Source organism: Osmia lignaria, chromosome 14, assembly GCF_051020975.1.
Source record: "Osmia lignaria lignaria isolate PbOS001 chromosome 14, iyOsmLign1, whole genome shotgun sequence".
Lineage (NCBI taxonomy): Eukaryota > Metazoa > Arthropoda > Insecta > Hymenoptera > Megachilidae > Osmia > Osmia lignaria.
In genome coordinates this window covers 5797609-5819010 of record NC_135045.1, presented here as the reverse complement: position 1 = coordinate 5819010, position 21402 = coordinate 5797609, and the positions used below count along the sequence as shown (strand labels likewise).

The 21402-nt window shown below is 36.3% G+C and overlaps 2 long non-coding RNA genes across 3 annotated transcripts in view; one reads left to right on the top strand and one right to left on the bottom strand.

Annotated features, from left to right (window-relative positions):
* LOC117605589 (uncharacterized) overlaps positions 1-21199 on the top strand; it is an 89673-nt gene extending 68474 nt beyond the window's left edge. The window contains exon 3 of the long non-coding RNA XR_004581744.2: positions 20153-21199. This is a non-coding gene — a long non-coding RNA (uncharacterized LOC117605589). The remainder of the gene's footprint in view (positions 1-20152) is intronic.
* LOC117605588 (uncharacterized) lies at positions 10047-11773 on the bottom strand. 2 transcript variants are annotated; one of them, XR_004581742.2, is made up of 3 exons: positions 11682-11773; positions 10209-10450; positions 10047-10130 (listed from the first exon to the last, which is right to left on the bottom strand). It is a non-coding gene; the product is annotated as an uncharacterized LOC117605588 (long non-coding RNA). The 2 variants fall into 2 exon arrangements; XR_004581743.2 differs by having other exon boundaries at positions 10209-10436.
* Positions 21200-21402: the final 203 nt, after the last annotated feature.

Below are 21402 nucleotides of genomic sequence, written 5' to 3'. Positions count from 1 at the left end.
TAGATCATCGTGCGTTTACGTTGTCAGTTCTGACAGATATTATGAATAAATTTCGAAATAACCCGTTATTTACTGTTATTAATCACCGGCTTCCGCGACATGGATACGTCCGTTGCAACGTAATTACATAAGGAATACGTTTCAATCAAGATAAAGATTAAGAAACGTATCACGTCACGTTGATTCCTTTTCTTTGGGATTCCTTAACGTCAGAATCTTTCTTTTCCTTGTGGTTGCGTATTTGAAATATAAAAAAATTCCTCTGCCTTAGAACCAGGTAAAAAGGAAGAGGCTACATTAATTGCAGTGAAATTTCCATCTTCAAGCTGTAAATCACACTTGATTAAGTTTCCAGCACATTAATTGCTTTAGCAAAAACATAATTCAATTAAATTTCTTATTAATTGTAATAAACAGTGTTGAGCCTAAATATGAATGTTGCAATAATATGAAACAAAGGATTTTTCATAAAGAATACCCACTTCAAAATTTATTAAAAGTAATGAAATTAAAGAAGAGAGGAAAATATAAATTTATTAAAGGGTTAAAATGGGAATAGATTATATGTTGTAGTTTTTTAACAACATTAAATGATACGTTTTTGCAAAGATGATTTACGGATGATTAATATCTCTTTGCTAAATGCAGTATAATAAGCCATTGTACGTGGTTTTTGGTATAATCTGGAGATTATTAGGCACAAAGTTAGTACCAAACTCTGGGTAACAACTAATCTAGAGTCTGGAATAATGTGCGAGACCAGTGCTGCATACAAGTTGCTTCATGAAACGGATACACGTACGAGGTTTAATCGAGTTTAGGTGCACGATAAAAATCTTCGTTGAACATCAAATTTTCGAATATTTATGGAAACTGTTAATAATAATGGTGTTGTTATCTTCTCGAAAGATTTAGGTTTTCATTTATTTTACTCCTTTTCTCTCCTTCTTCGTCACGGTACATTTTGCATAATAATTTAATAAAAAAAAAAATCCTATTTAAAGCAAAGAAATAACTTTTATAAAGTCGTGGAAAAGATATAAAATTAAAAGTCACCCGAGAAACATAATAAAAATTTCGTAATTCTCGATTGTATCTACCTGTTAACTTTAATTAAATACTACCACAGAGAATTTGAAGCAAATTGATGACACAACGATTGCACACTCTCCTCGTGAAATATATAGTCATTTTAAAAAAAATACAATCTTCCAATAAATATTTTACTTTGCCCGACAGAATTTTATTTTTCATACAACAGTCCTTGCGGTGTAGCGTATTTATACTTGCCAACCTTGATGTATTACACGCGGCTGTTAATGGTGAAAATGTCACAGAGAGATTTATTGCATGTTATTTACCATCATTGTTTGATATAGTTGTCGTGTACAGATAGAGTCGATGGTATCGCGACGAAAAACCTGTGATTCCATCATTCGTCCCCAGCCATGTGTCATACTCGTTGCAAAATCCTTTGCAAACATTTATCTTCGTAACGGTACGGCTTTCGAGCATCGATTTCGTTAACTATTCATTGACGATTTAGAAATGAAACGCGCTAGAAAAAAAAGTCAAATGTCCAATAACTGTAAGATGACACGTATGATGATTACACGGAGCCTGACAATAATGATAATTTTTTCTAGCGTTTCGAAAGTGACTGTACAATTTGAAAGGACCAATTTGTCCCGCTGTAACCGTAGTGAAAAAAAAGTAATGTTAGCGGCGAACGAGAGTTCGATGCGACGTGGAAGAAGGATAAGGAGGCAGTCTCGGTGTCTCTATTTAGGCGAATGATAAAATACGTACAACGAGAGGGTACAACGAAAATGACATTAACATGAAAAACTCGTTGACGCGGAGCCCTAGTTTCGTGGTGTCGTGTCGCGCGATAAATTAATGGCCGACCATCATTGCGCTCATACACGGTTGTACAGTGACGCGGACACATCGTAACGCATCATTTGTTTTCTCATTATAAATGCGAGCCGCCGCTCTACCGCGGCGTGACACCCGGCCGAAATAAATTGCCACGCGTTACGTTTGTACTTTCAATTTATATTTAAAATGACTACAACAGAGGAGAAGAGGGCCCGTGCTGCCACACTGTATGCGGAGACAAATTGCCGATTTGCATAATGCCGTTATTTATTAATGACCGTGATACAGGTACTTCTGGATGGTACATAAATACCCACCTGCGGCGCCCACCGATCGACCAATCAACCTTCTAATTCGACGTACGATTGCCCTTCTCTGCTGGACAATTTGTATACGCTTCATTCGGGAGATTATTTTCTTTTTCTTTTTACTCGGGTCTTTAAACGGGCATTAACAATTTTTACGAAATTAAGATTTATGGTAAAATTTGGAGTTACGAATGTATTGAATGTATTGATTTCATACTCTTAGCTTATAATTTAAAAGCTGATTCAAGATATGAAGCTAATTTATAATAGAAAACTTTATAGATGGACAGAAAAGTTTATACTTGACTTGTTAGTCTGTTGCTTGCAAAATTTTATTTTTTATAGCTGTCATATTTCCTGCATGACAAGCATCATTTTAATCCTTTTACCACGAAATAAGGATACGTGTCAGTGAGATATACGCGTAAGTTTTCACACCAGCGTCGTATATCAGCTTTCTACTTACGCTAATTATATACCGATAACAGAACCACCTATCTATCTCAACGTCTAGAAAAAGAGAACCAGGGAACGAACACGAAAACCTGTTCATAATCGTAAGACTAACAGTTTGGTATGTTGAGTGGCATGAATTAATGAATTCAACAGGAAACATCCAATTCGAGAATGCTCGCTGGTTAAAAGCAACGAAGTAGACAGTAATCGTACTGTAACGATTCCAACTAATTGTAAGTTTGTGGAAGTTGATTATATAGGAACAGAAGACTGCCCTATTTGCGAACATAGTAATGATCGATCGAGTCCAAAGTTCCATTCGAGATTAATACTATAATATTTGTCCTGGTTGCTCAAGTTTATGCTAGTAACACGAATCTGTAATTGCGCCCGTGGGCAATTCGGGCGCCCATGCCCGTGTCACTGCCCAATTTGTTATTTGCTATGCATGTCATGTTCGAAGAAAAAAAAATATTTTTCAACAACTTTAAATATATTGTAATATAAGTTTAATAATTATTCCACGAAGGATAATCATCGAGGCAAGTATCAAAGCAAAGTTACCAGCCAGCAGAGTCACGTTGAATATAAAATATCGAGGAAAGATACAGTGCGAGTACAAGCGTGCCAGGCGTGTTGGAGTTTGCGCGACTTCTCGGCGTAACCAAGATATACGAGCACTTTTCCCCAAAAAAGTGTTAAGGAATTATGCTTCGCAGAGTAAATGAGATGTGTCTGCACCAGGACATAGATCACCGGCACGCTATCCATTCTCACCACCGTGGAAATAAATACGATCTTCCTCGTGAAAGAGACTGCCGTTGGAAGGCCGTTGGAAAAAAGAAGAGGAAAAGGAAGGGTGCCGTTGGTTGGAAGGGAAGAGACGGTTAGAAAAGATGGTTAGTCGAAGAAGGATAGTGAAATCGTCTCCTAGAGGCCCCGCATCCAGCAGCCACATCTTTCTACCCGACACTCGGGGGATCCAACGTAGCCATTTCTCTGGCCTGTTATACGCCACCTATATACGTATCTACTACCCTCGGTACGTAGCTACAGCCAGCAAATAAATTGATCCATTACTCAAGCGAGCAGTCATCTTCCTTCCTTTCGCTTCTGTTCGCTGCTTTCGCTTGCCGCCTTTTTCCTGCAGACTTTACCGGGAATGCTGCCAGAGATTCGGCAAAGCCCTTTTCACGGCCTGTTGCGGAGACAATGATACGCCGCGATTTACTCGCGCGCCTACGGTCTAGCCGGCAACCAAGAAACCGGGAAATCGATGCCACTTCCAACGGAGTTTTCGTGTCGAACTACCACGTCTACATGCGGGATTGATTATTGCAAAGAAAAATACAATGACGGAAAACATGGTATATGATGGTCACTTGACTCGACACACGCTTTCTTTTAAATGATATATAGGTACTTCTGTTTTTACGAACAGAATGTTCGTTGTATAGCATCACATCTTCTTTTTCGTATCAACATTCAAACGTTTAAGTTCAAGTATCGCTGTTTTATATAAGAGTAATTAATATTCTTTAATTCATTGCTTCATTTTCGTGATGTGAACAACTGTTTAAGAATTGGTCATTCAACTTCCTGGGTGTACTGCTTAATTCTTTAGACGACTAAGCGAACAGCTGATCGCGTGATCGAATTTTTATCTGTATTTTAGTTTCCAGTTCTTTGCAGCCGACATCCGGATTGTGTCTTAATGACTGTTTCGCGTGTATAATTTAGTATAACTCAGTCTCGCTGGATGATTCTGTTCGTGTTAAAATGTCTTATTGCCTCATTGTTTCATATATTCATTTACGTTGCTTAATTAAACAAGAGTTTAATTAACGTGCCGGGCATTCTCGGTTTTATACAATTGATCATTTCTCAGATAGCAAAGTAAAACCCTTGTATACAATACGTCTTTATCCTGCCTGTCTTGGTAAAACAACGATTCATAGGTTTTTTATTTTAATTCTAAAGAGTTCATGAAATTTGTAGTAAACTTTATCTTTGATAAATTATACCGATGTTTTGTACTGTCCTCGTTTCATAAAATAAAATCTACGGTTTTTCAAGGAAAATTTTTTCATGGTTTCTAAGCTAAATTGCTATCATGGTTGCCTCAATTAAAAATAGGATGTAGCATTTGTATTTTCTATTTTTTAAATTATTATATCCAAGCCATAGGACTGTCACACATGGAATGGTGGATTCATTCATAAAACTTTGGTAAAAATAATATTCAGTAAAAAGCATACAGCTTTTAAAGCTATAAGTTATTCAAAACTGTATACCTATAAATAATGTCATTCTTAAAAAAAAAAAATTATAAATAGTCTCCAACATCGAGAAAGAATTTAAGAAGAACGAAACAATATATTTATTTACATTTCAGTATTTCCCAGAAACAGTGTAAAGCGTTTGCAAAAATAAATGATCGTACCAAACGACCCTCCTAAAATTCTGCAGTTCGTAAACTTTTCTACACACGTGCTTTCGAGAAGCAATAAATTACGTTTGTAAAAGTGAAAGCACCGTTTTATTTACAGATTCAACATCTGCCAATTCGAAAAACAGAACGTGTTAATCCCGTTTGGACGAAATTTACGAACTGCAAAACGGTATGCGATAAAACGTAACGTGTGGAACAAAAATAATCATCAGAGATATATGAATCTATATAAATGTACGGAAAGTAAAATATTCTATTGATGAATAGAGAACATATAGTACATTATGTATAGCAACTTTATGGCGTCTTGTTTTGAATTATTCAACTACAAAGATTAATCTTTTAAGTCTGTGGATGCAGTTATCTTGCTGCAGGTCTTAGAATATTAAATAAATCTCACTTAAATGCGAGAAAAATTGTGAAATTATTAAGGAATGTAAGGTAAGATATTTTAGAATAATGGAGAACGAGCAGGCAGTAATACGCTAAATAAAGTGTTTAAATTATTGTCTCGTTGGCATACCATTCACGATTACTACCTATAGTAGTTCTGACATCTTAGAAATTTGTGTTTATCTTGTGTATGTAGTAGTAGTACTACTTTATGCCTTAAGCAAAAATATCCAGAAATATTTTCTTTTCATATTTACATACTTTTGAAATTTATGATGAAAATGTATGGGATTATTGTTCTCGTTCACATATCTTTAATATATATTATTTAATAAACATTTGATTTGCAAAAACATTTTTATTTCCATAAGAATAAGAATAAGTGTTCGGTATGTCCTACTTTCGTTTGAATACAATATTTATGTCTGTCTTGTCTTACATTATCTGTCTATATTATTTATTACCGATGTGTACACTAAATTCCTTCAAGCATTCAAACAAAATGAAATAGGTTTACATTGATAACAAAGCGATAATAACATTCCAAGAGTTACGAATGTACTACATTTAGGTGTATCAAATAATCTCTGTTGACATCAATAAAAATCTTCTGTTGTGATACAATTTTAATCAGAGTTACTCAAAAGTTGTCACTTTTGTTGTATTTTAAACGAATCCATCCTATATCTTCTTGCGATGCACGCAAGACAGATATCGTGACCTAGTAATTCTTCCAGCAGAAAAATGTCAGTGAAGGAAATATGGTTGACATCGAATCCTCGATGATACTTGCATCGCGAAATTCGAGCGAGATCGTATAGCGATTCTGGTCCTCTTAAAAATGATCATCGATCCTGTCAGCCGAGGTGGTACGAAATCGGAGGTTCGCTCGCTTTTTGTCGATGAATGGGACAAGGATCAACACGTACGGTAGCCGGTAATACTCGATGTTACGAACGCTCGGTAGAGTGGCAAGCTGTCAGCCCGCCGCCGTGCTGTCACTCTTCTGTCTGGTTGCTGTCTATCTGTCATTCACTCGCTCAACCCACTCATTCGGGCAACCCATCTACTCGGACGTTTTTTCGCCTTCTCTCCCCTCTCTGTCTCTCTCTCTCTCTTTTTAATCTCTCTTTTTCGTGACTGATGTTCAAACCCGTTGGCCCCGTTACAACGACGTCAGCACGCATCTGCCAGTAAAAATATTTTTTTTTTTTTTTATCAATGTCCTGCGAAACATTCGTTCCAGATGCTCGACACGTCGACGGTGGTCCAGGAATTGTTTTCGCCACTTTAATGACCGTGTCGTATTAATCTATGCGCGAATCAGATCCAAGTCAACATTATTTTGCAATGGTTGAGAAGTAGTTGGAATACTTCCTAAAAGAATATTTTCGTTTCGTATCCGTTATCTAAATATAGTAAGATAAGTAAGTTTACTTATTTCAAGTAGTTATTTATAATAAGATATCAAGTAATTGAAAAATTGAAAAATTAACTTTTACTTTTGAAAAGTATAAGTACAAGAAAAGTTTCATTATTTATGTAATTTGATTTTTACATACCCTATCCATAGATTATGCTAATTAAACGTAAAAGGAAGGAAACATTTGTCCAGTGGAAGGAAATATGAAAAGCCTGGGACGTAGTACGGTGATACATAGAATTCTCGACCCCTTACAGACGATCTGAGCATAAATCACCTGGATTTACGGTCCCCAGTTAAAAAGGGTAACGCAATATTTATAGTCATCTCGTGCAGTTACATGTAACAAATTGAACTTTTATATAAACGTGTACGCGAGGCCCCTACTGGCCAGCACAGATTTTAATTATCGATATCGATTTATTGGCAATACATATTAATGCAGCAGCGAGCTACCTCACGTACCGGTGTTTATTCATATTGATGAAACCAGATTGAAACATAAACCGGATATGCAAACTACAGGTTCAATCGTTCAATGCTTTACGATAAAAAAAGGGACAATTGTATAATTGGCGCAAAAATTGTTATTCTGCCCCTTTCGCTTTCCATTCGATGTTCAATTATATTGAGATAAACGAACGAATGGAAAGGTTGTTGATTGATGTATTCACCGGCTTACAAATTAAATCACAGAAACATTTATTAATATTTTCAATTGTCACTTCAATTTTCTGTATCTGCAAAAACAAATGGTAAAAAAATACTTTTAGAGGTACTCGCTGTTCTAAACTTGTTTTGTTATTCTATCATGTGTTTATTAACGCAATCCTCTCATAAGAATTCTTTTATTTTAGTTCATCTAACGTATTCATTTGAATGTTAATTAATCAAAAAACACTTTCATTGCAAAAGTAGCGTCACAAGTGCGTGCATACTTATTCTATTGCTTAGTACAGCGACGGGCAACTGCGTCACAAAGGCACGGTGTACACCCAGTGGCATTGATGAATAGTAGCTCGGAGGCGCTGTATGGTTATTGGCTTTGTTATTTTTTTTTTTTAATTGTGATATACGCTTTTTATGGCATTTTGGATTAGTTTTTAGGATAATTATTAAATATTAGAATCTGTTGGATTAACATTATACTTTGGTTGTGGAATCTTTCATGTGATCTTAAATAATTTTTTTTGTCATATAACATATTTAAATAATATGATATATTTTATGAATTTTTCAGAACTGAAGTGTTAAATTGTATCTTCGTTGAGAGATTCCCATCAAGTGTTAAAATATTGGAAGAAAATAGTAATTAGTTAACATTTGTCGCGACTGAATGAATTTCTGTTTGAACCGTTCTTTTCTCAAATCATTAAAAATAATTTTTTTTTAATCCAGAACTGGAATTTCATTGTATAATTGTTTCTGAAAGAAGAAAAAGCGTAATGTACGAAATAGTAGCAACGTTTCCGAGAAACTATGGATTCCTGTCAAATGTAAACTAAAGTAACGTGTATTTATAGCTACAAATTAAGTATAATTCCGAGGGTCGTAACAAGGTAACAACAGGCCGATACACAATTATTCAACATAATCATTAGGACTCTCGAGCACTGTACTGCCTTTTTAAAATTGCGCTTAAATTACAGTCGTGCAACATTTAACGGATATCATTTGGTTGTATAGAGTCGAACACGTTCTCAGATATGAGTAAACGTTCAAGATATCGGTGAAAACTTAATACGTTCTTCCTGATTACCAGTCAACAGCAAAGTTATTTAGCAAGTTTTATAAATGAACGTTTAATTATTATCGTTACGAATGATAATGACCGTCGTTATCAACTTCTTTTCTTTTTGTAATTTTGTTGTAAAACGGTTCATATGTGTCTATGAAACATTTATGTAATTATATTCCGATGAAACGTCATTCGATCTAATCAGTTCGTGATTATGGTCATTAGGATTATAAAGAAGCGGAAGTATAAGAAAATTGCCAAGATTTCTATCTATTATTTTGATTTAATTGAATTTTGTTTCAAGTGCAAAAAGTATCATTAATATATTGGCTATTGCAGTGGGAAATGACATCCGACTGTAATAAGAATTTTTGATTTTTCAATTTGATTCATATAAATTATCATTAGTTTACTATTAACAGTATTATTTAAATATTACAAGTAAAATTTCTTTTTTGTAATCATCGTCTTCTATCGTCTTAAAGTATGCTCTTATCAGATTAAATTATCAGGTGTTGGTAACTTTATTTTAGTTTAGATTGCTTGATTCATAAATATACGTAGAGATTTTGAAATTTGCATTTAAATACTGTTGTTTTAACTTTCAGATTCCTTCAACGCTTCTGAGCATATTAACATAAAATGTTCTATCATAAAATGATTAACGCTCTGACAGTCAGAATGAAAATGAAATTACAATTTAACTTCAAAGATTAACAAATGCAAATAATGTAATACAAGATACTGAATGTTGATGTTGATAATCGTTACAGCACAGTCATCAAGTTTTAATAACATTCACAAATTACCTTCTGTTTTTGCAAAAATTGTAGACTATAAATTTGTCGACTTCTGTACTGTAATCAAATTAAATTGTAAATAAAAGCGTAATTTCAATAATTGAAAATACGAGCGATAATTCAATTTGCTGAAGGTTTTAAAAAAGGAATCTATATAAAGTTTTTTCTACCCGTTATAGTTTTTGAAATAATTCAAGTGGTAACAGTTATCAACCCTTAATAACGTGTATAAAAGATTAGGATTAATAAATTTGTGTAAAAATTTAAAAACATAGAAGAAAATACTCTGGAAATGTTTGCAGATTACTTCTTCGATCAAACACAAATGCAAAATATTGTTAGCAATAAAGCCTTTGATCTGTGCATTGTAATTCTATTCATCGTAAACGGACGGGTTGACGTGTTTCCAATTCGTAGAATGTACAGCAGAGTAATAATTCAAATTGAAAAAAGGCCGAGCGTTATGCAGATTGATCGTCAGCTCGGAAAGCAAGGAAATGAAAGTGCAGAGGAAGCAGCAAAATAAACGTAGCAGCGCACGAGTAACGAGAGAGGCAAAGTGACTGTTTCCCCGCCATAATGCCCCTCCCTCGAACCCCTTCCTTTGCTCTCTCCTTCTTCTCCTCACCTGGCAGGTGAGCAACGAGTCCGTGGCGCGGGTTACCATTATGTCTACAGCCTTGAATTAAAATGCCATATAATGACACAGCTAGGCAGACTGTATAATTTATGTCCATAAAAATAAAATTATAATTACAGAGGTGCGGACTGCGAAAAGACGGTAATAATATGGCTGCCCGCTGTGCTCGTTGCGTGTTCCGCGCCTGTATATCGAGTTGGTCGTTGATGTTCCGTCGTTGTTGTTGTTATTATTGTTATCTTGTTGGTATTACATACTAACAATGACGCGTACCACCACGGGTGATGGCGTTTTATTTGTTGGCGAAATGTTCATCGTGTAGTTTTATTGATTTACCGTGAATGTCTGGAAATATAGGGCTGTTCAAAACAAAAACATCAGTACAAAATACACCCATAACAATATCAATAAATTTCTTCTATTTGAAATCACTTTTTTTTTAAACTGCTCATTATTATACGATAGATCAATTAATATTGATTAATTTCATTTAGATAAAGGATGGCAAGTGATTCCTGGCCAGACGCTGTCATTTTCAATTCTTGTAAACATTTTGTTTATTCGGGCAACAGAAACTATTTGGATAGATTATTTCTTATGTTCAGTGTAATTCTTATATTTTCAATTACTTAAGATCTATACCGCAGTTCACCAGAGTTCATAACTGCGACGCGCAGGTTGGAAGATGGTGGGGGAACGCAGCGAGCTCTCTGCTAATCGCTTTCCACTTCGTTTGGGAGTATCGCCAATCAGGGCGAAGATGCGCACTAGAGATGCGCGAAGAACGAAAACTGGTCTTTTCGCAGTTATGGACTTTGGTGAACTGCGGTATAGATTCATGTACATTCTTTTTGAATAACCCTGTATTAGGCAAAGCACAAATTGACTGATAGTACTCTGAACATGATAAAGTTTGAAATATTTCTTCTTTATTTTATTATTTATAACCATATTAAATTTCAAATTGGATCATTAGTGAGTCAGCACGAGACAAAATATAATTTGTGGAAAAGTTGACACTCTGAACTGAATTTAAATAATATTATAAGCGGTATTATATTATTCATGACAAGATTGGACATATTTCTCCAAAATTGTTTTAATATTACATTAATCTTCAAGGTGAGAAATTCTGGAGTGATTCACACCAGAATAAGTTTTAATTTATAAGCCAGCTAGTACCAAAAACAACGATGGGAATAAAATTGTAAATTGTGTTTTATTGTTTGCAGCAAAAGTGAAAATATTTTCATTTAGTTATTTATTCAAAACCTAAGAGTTGGTCATTAATAATTTACCATAGAGCAGACGATCAAAATCTTAAACGCTTTTATTTATCAACGTTTCGTATACCGAATAATAATTGAACGGTGTGTAATTGAATTTCATAATATCGCTTCTATCAGAATGAAAAATAGGTACCCTATATGAAAAATGCAGAGGAAGGTTATAAGAAGAAGTACGATCGCGCGTCAGCTTAACGTCGAGATCTTAAACTGCGTTGAACGATTGCAAGGGCAAGGAAAATTAATAAATTTGCCAGAAAAATTAATGGCGCCGAAAACTCCGCTTCGACGACATTAATCTTACCTGGCAAAGTGGCAACGGGTTTTCCAAGACGCGCACAGAAAGAAATCGTTTCAGCTCCGTTTCTCACCGTCCGCTCGTAGTGCAAATCGTCATGAGACTCTGAAACGCGAACGGAAAGGCGATGTGAGATCGCGTTGATGAATGCCCCCATTACACGAACACCGCTAGTTACTCCTCGGAGATAAACCGCCTTCATTACTCACTTTCTGGCGTGACCTTATTCCCCTCTATAGTTTCTCTCTCTTTCTCTCTCGCGCACACACACACACACACACACATGTACACAATGTTTCTCCCTCTCCTTCCCGTTTTACCTTTCTCTTTCTTTCTTTCTTCCCCTCTTCTCACCTGCACCTATTAAGTTAATGCGAATTAATAACAGCGGCTTTTTCTAGTCAACGGTCGCTTTCTTGCAACAATACGGGTATTTTAGTAGATAATAAATTTGGACCTGGAAGAATATACTGGGTGTCTCTAGAAAAGATGGTCTTCTAGAGCGCGATTCAAATGAAAATGCGGCAGTTGTTTGTACTTTGTGCACGTACAGGATAGTAGGTACTTAGAATAATTAAACGGTAATTAAACTGAAAGCCGTAATGGTTACGGTAATTGCAATTTTATAGAATGTAACCTTTAAAATGATTATAAATTCTGAAACATCTTTGTTGAAATGGGACTTCATTTCATTATGCAAACGAAATATAGTGTTTATCATATTTGTGTAATATATAACGAACGTATTAAGGAAGACAGCATAAATGTTATAACAAGTTTTCAATGCGCAAAGTTTAATCCGTTGTGAAAGTTATAGTGTATCTAACGCTCGTCACCAGATGGCGCATGGGAGATTAGAATTCTCACAAGTACTCGCCTAACAATTATCCACACATACAGAACTTCTGATCTCACTCTAGGTGTTCTCAAGCCTAGAGTAAGAGTTTTCTAGGTAATATTACAGATGGTGTTTATTGAGAAACCTTGGAAATCGCAGAATAGGCTCTTCTATAGGTTACAAAAGTTACAAGGTGATTCACACATTCCTAGTGTACTCATAGTAGCAACGATACTTTACAATTTTTCTTTAATTTTCGAACATAGTTCTTTCAATAACATTGACAAATGAATCGTGTCAAAAATTTGCATTATCTGCCTTACTTTCCCTCCTTGAAGAGGGAAAGTATTTGTGGGACACTCTGTATAACCATGATACGAAAGCGCACACGTCAAGGGGTGGTAAACTCTTAACAGATTGGATCGTTTGTCTTCAAGCTGGAAACTGCGTTACGTTAGATACGTATTAATGCGATCCTGCAATTATCAATGGCAGATAGACGAGTTTTGCTTTTTGCTTTCATGTCATGGATGCTCGAACATTTTTCATGGGTGATTTATGAGTCGAGTATTAAAAAGTGGGACGTTCTTTAGGATTCGTTGTACAGAGATGTAAATACGTCGATAAATGTTTTAATGAAAGTAGAAAGGTTTTCCTTTCTTTGAAATATGGATACTTCATAATAATTATATAGAATGTTATAAATAGTTATTGTTCTTTGTAAAACTTCTAATATTATTTATGTACTACGTATAGTATTTATCGTAATTCTCACATTTTTATATATTATTTGTAATTAACGATACAGTCAATGTGAAAAACCATTGGAATTTTAATTGAGAAATTACTAAAATTAAAAGATTTAAGGTTTTTTCTTCGTATACCTCATGGATGCATAAATATTTGTCAATATCCTTGAAATAAATATCAGACGGTTGCGTTTAATGGGTAATGTTGCGGGTTTAATGAAATCAGTACACCCTTAATTGGATATGGAATTAATAACTGTTACGTGCGAATCAAGCAAAATACCGTGAATTCGGTTAAGAGGGAAATGGTAATTTATGTTTTACCAGATAACTGTGTGTTTCATGATAAATTACAGGATATGTTTAATCCTGCATCGAAACCCGCATAATTAAGCATTTGGTATTTGTATATCCTCTCAGTTAATATATTGAAAAACCTGTTGTCATTTATCAATAATGTATAATATATTTTAAACATCTTAATTTCACACTTATTAATACTTTTAACATTTAGGGAGTGCAATGCAGCTATTTATAAAGTTAATTGCATTTGGAAGTAAATGTGATAATAAAAATTCAAGGTGATAATAAAAACGAACGAAAACACAATAAGTAAACCAAAACGTAGGTTTCAACCCTCGTCTAGCGGATGGCGCTATTGTCTCATGCGCGAGAAATAGAAAATTGAACATAACGTAATGATTAAAAGTATATCGTACATATCCTTAAATAGGATTTTATATTAGATTTTTTTAATAAGATATTTAGCTTGTACAATTATTTACTGTACAATTGCAGTACTATTTAAGTATTTCAGTCTCAGCTCGAAATAAGACAAATTTAAACCTGGATACTGAATGACCCACCATTTACCATTCGGAGGTTTTGGGCTCCGAAGACAAACAATCTTTGTCTTCCAATTTATATTCTAATTGATTTTACGGCAATAAATCAGTTCAAATCTTTCTTCGCAGTAATAGCTGTAGTAGAACAGCGTAAGATGAACTTACCTTATGGTTACTGAAGAAACGACGCTGGTTCCCGGCCTTCTTCCGTCCTACGCCACTGGCTACATCCAATATTCTAGGCACGCTCGCGAAAAACAAAACACAGGGGAATACGTTTCCCGCATATGCGGCTCGCGTGTACTCGCTGGATTCATTTTGACCGGAACATTCCGCTGTCAGCGCGGCGTTATCGCGCATCACCGAGCAGTAAAACGTTTCGGCCGTGCGCCGATAAACCATGAATCCGCAATTTACGGGAAACGTGAATGATTCGTTTGTGCGCCCGCACGTATTGCCAGATCGTACGTAACACATATGACCGTGGCAGGGTTGCACACTTTTTTCCTCGTGGTTCGAACATTTATCGTATCACTATGTAACAATTAAGTTTTTGAAGTATAGTGACGTACATAGTGGTTCACATGTTCTCAAATTTAAACAATGATTATGATATCGTATTTTGTGTCTAGTACAAACGTTCTATTTTCTGCGTTTATTATCGAATCAATAAACTTTACCGATGGTGTAACGAATAAATGTCAGCTCTGTGTAAACCAATATATGGACCACTGTATACGTACAGGATAGTTGGCAATGAATCTTTTAACTTGCTGTTTGCATCCAAGCTTGTAACATTTTATATGTTCTTTTAAAGATGATCAATTGAAATGGGGCGTAGGGCTTTTCAAAAAAGATGTGCGCTGTAAAACGCTTCGTATAATTGATGGCGAATCCCTCTGGTGACGTTAGTTCAAACTAAAATCGTCCTTGTTCAATGAAGGTTATATAATATATTTATTACTTATTTCCGTTTAAAATTCAACTTTAACTATGAATAACTTTGTACAGTTTTTACAAATATATTCTGTCATAAACGGCGACGTGCAATCAATCATATACATAATTCAGTCAATTTTTACTTTTCCGTAATTATCTTTTCCGTGAAACGTTCTAAAAGTTATCGCGAAAACGAGGGTTCATTTATTAATTACCGTATGTGTATAAGTGCTGGATAATTGAGTAAAGCGCCGTGCGTCGCGACGCGACGTTTCCGTAACGGCTACTCGAGAACCGCGTTTTAGGGCAGCACCAATGGTGCTACTTGTCGCCGTCGGCGGTGACACATGTGCGCGTGCGAATAATAACCGCGTACACGTTTCTACAGACCGGAGATAACTATTGTCCCGATCTCGGGGTGTAATGCTCTATTGTGAATTGGTCACAGTGACGTATCGCTTGTCATCGGGAAAGCGATGGTTAGTTTATTTCAATTCGGGTGCTTATATACCTTATACAGGGTGTCTCAAAGTTGATGCACAGTAGCAGTCTCAATAGACCTGTACCGTTTTGAAGGTCGGAGAATATCTTTCGTTATGATTGCTTAAATTATCAGAAAACAAACATATTACAACACGGTGCTCTGTCTAAACATATGTTAGACAATTTACACAAAAATTCAATGAAACAGAAATAATTTATAAAACGAAAGATTTATGTCCGTTTTGAAATAAATCGATCGAATCACGATCAAAATTTCACTTCGACTTCTAAGATGAAAATAAGCTAATCCTTCTGTATGTATCTTAAGGAGTATAAATTATAGCTACCGTATGACTCGTAAAGAACAAAGACCATAAAAGACTTATCGCCCAATCCAGCGTAATCACTTTCCCGGCAGGGTTTAAAGCGAGGCTGCGGCAAAGTTTCGGGGTGGACGGGCAAGTAAATCAAACTAGAATTACCGGCTGCTTAGCATACGGACCAAAGTCTCGTACGGGTAAGACGAAGAGAGAGGCACGCTCGACGACGACGACCGTGGAAGGCAACCAGAAATAATATCGCCATGAATACAAGAGTGAGCGCCATTACACGTAATTGTGATCTATAGGTGTCATATATTACGGCGTCGACGACGTATAAAGGGCGTTCAGGCTTGCACGCGTAAATCCCCGTCCTCTACCTACCGTCATTTTCCCCTCCACTCTCGCACCCCTCTAGCGTATCCCCTCTTTTCCTTTACCACTCTTCGAGAATCATCCCTAGTGAAATATTTACATGCATAATCAGCCCATATACAATAAAACAACCCCAACTGCTTTCGATATGGACGCTTTAAGCTTATCGCGTGACAGCAAGCATTTACTGTCTTCACGCTTCGAACTTAGAAAATCTATGCTTCGTAGTTGAACAACTTGACGGTACCTTCTTCAAACTGATGATAATTAACAACGAACCGATACCTTCGGATCTAGCTAAACTTAACTTAGATTTTTATGCTGACGATTGTTAGTAAAAAGATGTTAGAGTTCAGATCGGTAAATTATAAAAGCGGTGAAAGAAAAATTTTCAGTTATCATTTTTTTGAGAATCACGTTTACTTCTCTTAGGCGATGGAAATTCGTTTTTCATTTGCTAAAGAATTTCTGTCACGATTGAATATGCATGGCAACATTGAAACGGATAGAAAAGGTATAAATCACAGCAATACAATGCGCAGGAGAAATCAATCTTCGTTCACGCTTCGTGGTTTCTTGTTAGCATTCCGTGGCGAGAGCGTTTTCACGGTTTGAAAGTGGCGCGCGCGGCAAGATCGATCGACGACCGGTCGATGGCGATACGTCGGAACAGGACAGCCCTCTTCTGTTCCCTTTCTTTGTGAAGCCGAGAGCGATATTACATATCGCGGTGATGTATCGTCTCCAGCGTTCGGGGTGCGTTACGGTACGTTACACCCAGACCGCTCGCCGCGAATAAAATCATTGTTGGTAGGTGATTAATGATCGTGTTATAAGGGGCACAACTGAACATAGTTCCCTGTCTCGACGATATTGTAAACCTCGTGACACTTTCATGCTGTTCACGAGATCGATACACGGCCATCCAAGGCATGCAGTGGCCTATGAGTTTGTCAGTATCTCCCTTTTGCTAAGTGACACGTCGTCCAATTACAAAGCGAGAATTTCATCGATCATTTCTGTTATCGATACTTATAGTTTTTCTCTTATATATCTAATCTTGAACGTATAGAAGGTATAGAAACCTTCTACTCCTTCATCTTATTCTTTCTGGATAAGAAAAAGTAAAGTTAGATTCAATTCGTATCAAGTCCTACTATTAACACATTTTTGAATTATCGACGCTTGCAACTATTTTCTAATTTTCTTTATTTCTCTAAAATAATGATATATCAGTTACCGCACCGAATGTTACATTAACAGGCGAAGGTTAAAGGCTGGTACAGTTTGAGTAATTCCGATAATTCCTCGTAACTCAATAACAGACCGCTGTTTGCAGGAATAATTTAGTAATGCACGAAGAAGCATTAACGATTGAATCGTAGAAGGCTCGTTGATCGTATCTCGGCAACAGCAACTCCAATCTACACAATTTATCAACAGGGTACCGGCTTACCCCGCGCTTCTTTCAGATTGATGTTACTATAACAACACGTCAGTTATTCATTGTGCGCCCGGCAGTGCATTAATCAAGCCCTCGCTCTGACATCAAATACAAATGATATTTTATAGCATCATAAATCTTCGCTGGCTGTCACCGTTCGTGGGCGTTTGCTACGAACACGTCTCTTGGGGTGTCTCCTACTCTCCTTCTCCTGTATCCTGCTTTGTCCTGTCGAGTCGTAGCAGCCCCAGTTAGCCGTATGACTTCTACCTTGCCGTGGCAGCTTCGATTTACTCTAATAATTTCTCTTCCCAACTTCCTGCGATCATCAACAGCTGTGCACTCTTGCATCAGTGAAGAGTTTTCATTATTACACTTCGTTTGTTTGCTCCGTTCATATTTTCAGAAGTTCTAACGATGTTGATATTCTTCACTAATGACCATATTTTTATTTAAATAGCTGCAATAAACGCATGCTGAATTAATTACTTAAGTTGAAAGACTCGATGCAAAGACCGATTAAATCCACTTTTTAACGATAATGGACTTTTCATGTAGATTAGTATGGATCATATTTTTATCATATTCAGATCATCTTCTGTGTCTTCAGGCTACTGGCGATGAGTATAGAGTAAAACAATATTAACATTCCTTATATCGCCATCTAGTGATCATCGAGTGAAATTTCTCTGACGATGTCGATAAGGTCGGAAGTATGTTACAGTCCCCTGCAAAATTATAGGTCCACTTCTACTGTCCACTGATGACAAGTCTCGTGGGACGGCACAAGGGCAAGAGGGGAGCCTAATTAGTAGATGTGATCACTTTGACCAATCATACGTCACGACTGAAAGTGCTTGCGGACTGAGGTGGGGCGCGACCAATCAGATTGTATTATTCTTATGGGACTTCTTGTGATTGGTGGACAGCATATTTTCAGGTGGAGCTATACCCGAACAAACAGTTCCACTAGAAAGAATCGAATTTCCTAGAACTAGAAAATTAATTCTTCTATGTGATTTGAAGAAGCAGTCTAAATCAATTCAAAATCACTAAAAACGTTGTTACAAAAATTCCATTATACCAATACATTCCAAAAGATCTTTTTTTTTCGTTTAACTGTACTGTACGCGTCTGCTAAGTTGAGACTCCTAAGGAATTGGGTCTGATTGGTCGGAGCTAGATGGGCCAGACTTAGACACGCACACTTATACAGTTGACCCACACGCATTCTCGCTATTCGCTCTCTAGGTTACAACTACTAGTAGAAACTACTACTACTACTACTAGACGAGGGTTCGTGGTGAGGATTAGGCGGAGCGTTTCACACCTCGAGTCTCAACTTAGTAGACGCGTACAATACCTGCATTTTGATAAATACCGTAAGTTACTGGTGGCCCAGGTAGTATAAAATATGTTGAACAGTTGATGTTTGCCCAAGAGTTTTATCAAGGTATTTTAAGAACTCTAACGTCAGCTTATAACTGCATGTACCATCTTCAGACAATTAAGACGCGAGAATAATGAATGGACACTAGTCACGAGATCGGTATCAGGAAAGAACGACCTACATGTTCAGCTAACGCTGTCGCGTTGATTCCGCAAAAGGAAGCTCACAATGTGCGAACATTAATTTCACGTTACACCATGTAATCAGCACTCGTACGCGCGTATCAATTACGATTAATTACCCCGATAGCATCCAACGTATGGAAACGCGTTTCACCAGCACCTCGCAGGTGTTCCCGTACACCTTTACTTGGCCTTCTGGAGTCAACCGACGTTATTTCCCTCGACTAAAGCGATAATTTTCATAAGGAAAAAGAAAAAGAAAAAGAAAAAGAAAAAAAAAAGAAAAAAATAGAAGCAGTGAACGTAATAACCACCACGAGTTTGAGGCCGTATAAGCAAACGAACGGGGATACAATTGGACAAGCACCTGGTTCGAACATCAGATGAAACACTAGAAGCAAGGGAAGACTGGCTGGTGATGTGCTTGTGGGTGAGGAACAGAGAGATAAGGTGGCCCCAGGCGATGCCTGTCATGTCAGCCGGCGTAATAAGTTTGAAATCCACATCAAGCGATTAATAATACTCGAGCGATTCACAAAAAGGTGCTGCATCGCCCGGTAAGAGAGAAGTTGTTAAGCTAACCCCAGGCACCCACGGTGGCGGCCATATTTGCTGTCAGTAACAACTCTCCCGCATTGCTGCTTTATATACGGTGTTCCGTAATCCCTGATGCAAACTTACGACCATTTTGGCTGCAAAAATCGGTACAAAATATAAAATAGAGATTATTTATATAAAAGAACATGTTAGATTCCTCTGAAAAATAATTGGATTATGTTTTAAGTTAATGTACAGTCAAGTTATAACAACGTACATTTTTCAATAGACAAAATTTTTTAATAGAATGCGTCGCTTTGAATTTAAGTACAGAAAGAATTTATACTCGGTTGCTTTGGCATCCTCTGATTTCAGCCTTTTTCCAAGTCTCCAGAGGAGCCTCAAGGGCCAACAGGAGTAACGGCCCAAATTGGAATTGATCTTGGGGGACTCACGCGACGAAACAGAGAAACTCGGACAATCCTTGTCTCTTCTGCATCGAAAGACAAGAATAGCGCGATAGTAAGACATGTTGATATAAAAAGAGAAATAATGAGATAATAGTTACATCAATTTTCGAGGAACCTTTCGCCTTATCCTCGTATACATTTCTAGTTAGTATCGAGCTGACAATACGATTAGAAAGTAAAATATTTCGTGTTACGTAAGACAGAGATAAAAGGTAATGCCACTCAGGGAACGTAATAACTGTTGCGATTAGTACATTGGAAGCATTACGTAAATGCGAAAGTGCCAATAATATGCTACAATTTATTACAGGCTAAACGAAATAATAATGTGCACGTGCTTCTTCTGAAAAAAGTTGTTTTCCATTTCGTAATGCTCGCATTAACACCGGTGTAATTATACCTACTAATTAGCAGGAGATTTATCTGAAATTTTTTAAGTAAAATGTTTAACTAGCTAATGTAAACTGGAAATAAAACCTTTCGTTTTTAAGTCAGAAAGTTAACTCAAACTGTGTATAACTTAAATTATGTATGTATAATTCAATCTCAAACGCATGAATAACTTTTTTGGATGAAAAGGTCAAAGAAATAAAATATGTGTTTAAAGAAACATTCTGTAAGATTGAAGATCATTCTGCAGAACGAAGAGCTCGAGCATAAATTAATTAGAAGAATTTTAATTCCACCATTAAGCATAAATTTTCATTATCACTTTGTTGGCTAATATCACATATCTCTGAATTCTACATTCCAGTATTCAAATGTAGTGATGTATGCATTAGTTATAATTAAAAACTGTTCACTTTATAGCCGATATTACCGAGTATGGGGGATACAGGTTGTTCATCGCCCAAGAGAGGCTAATTAAAGAAGCGGCGTTTCAATTGGTTATATCTGTGCACGGATAATAAAATTTAATTTTATGGCATCATTTAAGAAATCCTCGAATTATGTATGTCACAGTAAAAGCGTTAATTCATTTAATGTATACATTTATTAATTTGAAAAGTAAATGTATTTACAAGGAATAACATTCCAACTTTTATTAATAGAAGCATACATTTTCACATTTCATTCAGCAATAGTATGCGCAAACAAAATTGCATCTATTTACAAATGTATGCAGAACTTTTGGTAGTAAATTTGCTTGAATTT